Consider the following 6,698-nt stretch of genomic DNA (forward strand, 5'->3'; position numbering starts at 1 on the left):
AAAATATGAGAATGTTTTATAAAGTAGATATCAGTACTGTTATTAAATAAAATGCCTTCTGGTAACACTAATTCTCAGGAAACATTTCTGGGTTTATTCTTAACTTTGAAAATAACATTAAAAAAGGGCCATTTTAGCTTTAATTTTATAAATTGGAATTGGTTTTATGACCTTAAATATTTCCTTTTTGTATACACTTGGTAAATGTTCCACTGACATTTATACATTGTAGATATAAACTGCCTTGAGTGTAAATACTTATCTGTGATCAAGACTTTAGTTAGATAGTAGTTTACTTCAGACTAGGACCATTCTCAAGTTTGGTGGGAAAAAGTATCCACAGTTTCAGTAGTTGGGACTGAGCAGTCATGTCAGAGGTTCTGTAGTTTTTGCATTGTATACGAACATGATATATTGGGGAAAATGTTCATTCTTAGATTTGTATATTATGATAGTATGTAAGTAGATATTAGTAAAATTCCTTGTTCTAACAAAATCAGTGTGTAACATCAAATTTCTGACTGAGGGAAGGAGTGAGTCTTGAGAACCAAGTCAACAACACACACACACACACACACACACACACACACACACACAGTCTTACACAATGGTGCTGTTTTCACAAGAGTAGAGACTCAGTCTTTGTGCAAATTAAAAACTCTGGTAGCTGTTTGAATAAGCCTATCTACAAATTCAGCGTAAGGTTCATTAGCTCCCTGTATTACCTTAGATAATTGACCTTGTAAATCTCCATGTCCTTGTAAAGTCTTCCATGCCCTAACTGCATCTGCAGAAATTTGTGCATATATAGCAGGATCATATTCAATTTGTTGCCGTTGACCCTCATAAGGTCCTTTTCCTAACAACATATTTAGATTTCTTTGAGGGTAACCAGCTGCTGCATTTTGCCTAGCTGTCCCCGTGCAAAATTCCTCATTGGTAACTTTCCATAACAAATATTGTCCTCCATTTAGCACAGATTTACACATGCTAGCCCAATCTGCTGGCGTCATGTCCAAGTTGGTAATGGATTCGACCATGTTTACAGTGAAGGGTGCTTGAGGACCATAGGTTGTTACAGCCTCCTTTAACTGCTTCACTATTTTGAAATCTAAAGCACGGTGAATTTGCTGCCCTCCTGCCTGCTCAAGTACAGGGCATGCTAATCTTTCAGGTCCTGTCTCAGGATCCCATCTATCAACTATGGGGGTTGAGGGCCACTCAGCTGTCTCTATAGGTGGAGCTGTTGGTTGAATTATGCCCTCTGGTGATAGAACAGTGTCAGTAGCAGTCTCCTGTTGTAGCTTTTTCCCTCCTGATGGCCCTTCTTCCTTTAAATTTTTTTCTTCTGTCTGACTAGCTCGAGAGACCTTGTCTTTTGCTTGATCTAACATGTTTTCTACCATAGTTTGAACCTCTAACAATTTATTTAACACTCTTTCAGTTTGTTTTTTACTAATTTCTAATCTACTATAAAGATAATGCAACCCAACAAAATAACACAGAACAAAACCGAAACAGAATGAAACAAAAATGGAACAAAAAATCGTTGTATGAATTTTCCTATTTTCTTGACATGTGCATTTGTGGTCTATTTCTATCTCTTCCTCAGGGTCGAAAAACTTCAAACCTTGAGCCAACCATTTTTCCCAGTTTGCCTGAGGAAGTTCTAGGGATAGGCAGCTTGAAACAAAAACAAAACAAAACAAGAACACATTGTGTTTTGAAATGGTCACCCATTCTCTCGCCTTCCCTCAGGGGCGAGCAATTTCACTTACCTCCAAGCTTCAGGCGTTCCCCGTACGGGCCACTGAATGCCACAGTCTGGCTGGACACAAACTTTATTTCTGAATTCCACCAGCACGCTCCACACACGCTCCCCGGGAATTCTCCCAAACGTCCAGGAACCAGCAACCAGAAATATCCCACCTCCGGCACTTCCCCACCCAATGGGAACTCTCTGGGAATCCCCGCGAGAGCTCAACTGGAACTCAACAGGAACTCTGTGAAAACTCGCTGGCGTTACCTCTCAACCAGTACTTCTGGCAAAAATACCATGTGTCATCCCGACTCAGCTGTGGCCGTCAAAAGTGTTGCTTATTTACTTGTTTTGTCTTTATTGTTATTATGAGGACCTTAAGTTCCATGACCTGCAGAATAGTATTTGGCCTAGAACTACTCACTTCTTGGATGAGCACCTAAGCATGAGTTGAATGCTTGCTTGAGAAAGTGAGCAAAAGACATCAAAGTGGTGCCTTGATTTCAGGGAAGGTGGATGATTTATTGAAGAACAGAACTTACCTATGAAAACAAATATATCCACTAGATATAACGATGTGCCAACAATTATGGCTCCAGGTGTGCTGGTCAGAACCTGCCGGGAGAAGGGACAGGTGAGAATGGGTTTCACCACAAATCCTCCAAACACTGAAGGTCACATAGATTTGAACTTGAAAACAAAAAACATAGCACTGAGAATGTCATTCTTAACCCTCTTTCAAAACTTTCTACATGAAATTGTATAGCCTGGGCAGGGGGCACAATTGCTATTTTAACAACTACTGAATCTTCTGGTAATTTGATGATGTAAATGCAGCAATTTTGCATGATTTTGTTTCTTTAAAAGAAAAAAGAACAAAATCCCATATCCCTACAGCGACTAGAAGGCAGAGGTGAAGCAGGCAAAGGGGAGGCCAGGCCACTTGATTTTCTTAGCCACCTGTTCTTAAATCCCATTTTTTTTTAAATAAACACCCCAGTCAGGTTGTATTTTAATGATTGCAACTACACATTCACGAGGTGACAAGACTGCTCTAAGCTTATATGTTTATTTCTGGACATGTGGCCTGAGGAAGGCTCCTAATCCAGAGTTCTCCTCCTGATTGTTCTGCAATTGGGGGTTCAGAGCCTCACCTGCAGTCACCTGATTCTGTGTGTACCAGTCTTCTTGCATTATTTCATGTGGCAAAGTCAATTTAAGAGTTAATAACTTCCCAATATACAAATAAAAGTATGTCACCTTAAATTTTTGGCAGTGAGCTGGCATTTTATCATTTAGTCATTTCACGTCATTACACTGCAATATGGAATGTAATGACATGACACACATAAATGACACACACGTGGTCTCTCTTGTATGAAAAGAAATAAAGTAATAGAAAACAATTATATCTTAAAGGTTGCCCGTTGTACTTCCACAACTTGAGGTTAGGACGCTGATCAAATGCAAGGTGTAGAAAAGGATATTTTCCCCTACAGATGTCCTGTGTGGGACCCAGTATGGTAAGTGGATTGTCTCCATCCACAAGAAGATATTCCTGATGTCATGAATGTCCTCTCTTTCCAGGGATCCATGAGATTGAGTGAGGAGGGAGATTGTGGCAGACAATTTCTTCTTTTTTTTAAACATAATTTTCTGCTGTCATATGTTAAAATATCAAGCCCCTGCCTAATTATTGCCTAATTATTCAAGTTCCACATTTGGTACTAATGGAAGTTCTGTGCAATGACCCTCACTCACCAATTCTAGTCTTGGGAAAGCATCTCCCTACTGAAAACCAGGTCTTTTTTCCTGTAAAATCTTAAATGCATTTTGGATTCAGCAGGCTGACAATAGAGCTGACAGCTCTTTAGCATGACCTTGTTTTGTTCTCAGAATTTATCCCCTGAATGAAAAAAAGAAATTAATAATTAGTATGAAAAAAATATCATTTACTTGTTTGAGAATAAACAAACAAATCAAAAGCAAAATTATCAGAAAAGCGTAAAGGACAAAAATATAAAAGCTAAATAGCACAGGTAGAAATATACTTCATGTAAACTTGATTAATTTCTAATTTCCAACTGGTCAAATGTTGACAATTTCATCTGGTTCAATATAATTTGAAATAAATTATAGAAATAGCATCTGGTGAATTTTTTTCCATTGTAGGGTGCCTTGCTCAATTTTCCAATGGCAGTACCATTCAAAGGGGCTGTGGATAGTGCCTCAGTTTTTGCCTGATAAATAGGAAGAGCAAGAAAGAGAGAGAAAAGCATGGGCAGAGATGCCAAACCTCTTGCCTGGGGAAGGAATCAGCTCCTATATCTCAACCAAGTGTGTGGTCAGGTAAGCTGGGATCAAAGTCAATGCATAAATGAGTTTCCAAGAGTCCATTCTTTGGATCTGAGTAAGGCAACAACCAGAACAGTGAGCACTAAAAGCTTAACACAGACAATCCAATAATTGAACTTCACAGAATTGATTTTACAGCTGCTATTGTGTTGCTTTGTCATGTCTCCAGTGACCCCTAAGCAAGGAAATAATATTCCAAATATTCAACAGGAGTCACCCAGGTAATAATCAGGTTACTAAGTCATACCCTGCACACATGGTGAGAGAGCATGGGGTCCTTTAATAAACGTGAGTTTCATTACTCCTTCCAGAATGAGCTCTCTTGCAGACCAGGGCAATGAGCCAGGGATTTTAGAATGAACAGGCCTACATAATAATGGATGCAAAAACATCTAGGCAGCACAATCTTGCAATCAGTTACTCAGATCTTTTGGTATCTGTTACCTGAGAAGTCATCAAGTTGGGTGTCCACCAGGGTAGTCTTGTCAATCTCAAGAAAAGAGAAAGCATGAACAATCAAATAGTCAGAATGTTACCCTGTGTCCTTGCTTTCAGAAGGAGTTCGCAGTGATACCTTAGAGCCAAAAGCCAGGGTCCTACAGACTGAAATTTCAGTGTCAGGAGGTTAAAAAATCCCCAATGCAGAAGTGACCTCCCTCAGTCTATTTGCATCTAAGCAGCCCAAAGAAGTCAGGAGGTCTGAATGCAAGGACCCTTCACATCCACCTGCCTTGGCCCCCACCCTCAGCATGAGTGACACTGCCTGAGTCCTCTTCAACTGCTAACAGAATGAGAGAATCTGCCACCACAACAGGTCCAGCCCATAAGACAGACTCACTGAAAGAATGACTCCTGTAGCCTTTCCTCTCCCCCACCTCAAATTTCCTGAGCACGTGGGTCTCTTCTAGAAACCAGTCAAGTCAATTATTTTTGACTAGAGGGAGAGGCAACAAAACCTCTGCTGTGAGTAGGGGCAGTGTTCAGATGTATTGCACCAGTGATGGTGTGCCCCACCTCTAAATATTCAAAATATTTGGAAAGGTGAGATGGACACAAGCCTCATCTGACAAGAGAAAAGGTTGGGAGCAACATGCTATGGCTGTTTTCAGCTGTCTGCAGAGCACCAATTCACAGGAGTTTGAGCTTCCAAAAGACCTAAAATACTGATGGTTCTGGTCTCCTGAACAATAAATCAAAACTTATTAGGACTAAAATGTTTTGTGTATGTGGCTTTCAAAATTGTCATTTGGAGATTCTTTGAAAGTGTATCCATACCTGGGCCCATTGCATGCCAATCTCCAGCATGGGGGCCCAGACCTCTGTGTTTTGTGGCACAGGGCAGATTGAGAAGCTCTGCTCTTGTAATGTAATTCCAACACTTCAGGTTCATTATCACTTCCTTCTTTGCTCAGAGCCCTTGCCCCATTGGTCTCTTTTTGGTTCCTGGAATATTTCAGGCTCATCTCAAAATCATGGCATTTGCTCTTCCTGGTTCTATGCTTCCAGAGTCTTTTTTTCTGACTGCAATTGGCTCATTAGCCAATATGTTCCGGTTTTGTTTCTTTTATTTTAGCAAGAGAATTGCATAGAGATAATATGTTGTAAGCGGAGGTTCAGTCATTACCATGTATGCATTATACTGTAATAGGAAATGTTCTGCCCCTCTTAGCTTGATGACAACTTGTGCAAGAGCCCTAGACTTCTTCAGGTAGTAGCCACCTCCTTGATTTATAATCCAATGGTGGTGGAAGAGATTAGCTGTGTAATTTAAATAACTAGCTTTCACTAATGAACTGGGGCCAGGGAGAAAGCACTTTACATTGAAAAGGCTCCATTTCATATTCTGTGAGTCTCACATACTTTGTCTCTTAATGTTTACATTATATATATGGAAAATGGTTTTCTGCCAGAAAACTGAGTGATCAAAGAGTCTTCGAAGATACAGTTTCTTCTACAAGTGGCTACAAATCAGACTGCCACTCTCTGGTTAACAAGAATAGGGTTACCAGAGATAGCCAGAAAAAATACAGGATGCCAGCTAAAACTGGATATCAGAAAAACAGCAAATAATGCAATATTTGTGGCATAGTTATAGTAAATACTTTTGTTTCTTATCAAACATTTAAATATAACTGGGCATCTGGAATCCTAAGCTAAGAGGAAGGTGGAAAAGTGGCATTCTTAACCCAGGGAGGGCCTTTGTGTACACTCTGGAAAGCTTGGCGTAACCTTGCAGTAAAATGTCTGGCCTCTCTGATTCTCACTGGAGCAGTTTAACTCAGAAGATTGCTACAGGCTTCACTGAGTTTGGAAATAAATTGTTGGTCACTTTTTTCCCACGTGGATATTCAAGTTTTAAGTGATGTTTTCTTCATATTAACCCCAAAACATTTTTCTACTGTTATATTTTTTATAAAGAAAATATTCAGTGGTTCAAACCTGAGAATTCTTAGAACCACCTACCATCACCACAACAAATACCAAATCTCTCCCTGGGTCTCCACAGATGTAGTTTTACAAACACAGACCATGAATATACCCACGTCACTGAAGACAGCTGCACAGGCAAGTACTTGCAGATGCG

The sequence above is a fragment of the Urocitellus parryii genome, unplaced genomic scaffold (genome assembly GCF_045843805.1).
Source record: "Urocitellus parryii isolate mUroPar1 unplaced genomic scaffold, mUroPar1.hap1 Scaffold_61, whole genome shotgun sequence".
NCBI classification, from domain to species: Eukaryota; Metazoa; Chordata; class Mammalia; order Rodentia; family Sciuridae; genus Urocitellus; species Urocitellus parryii.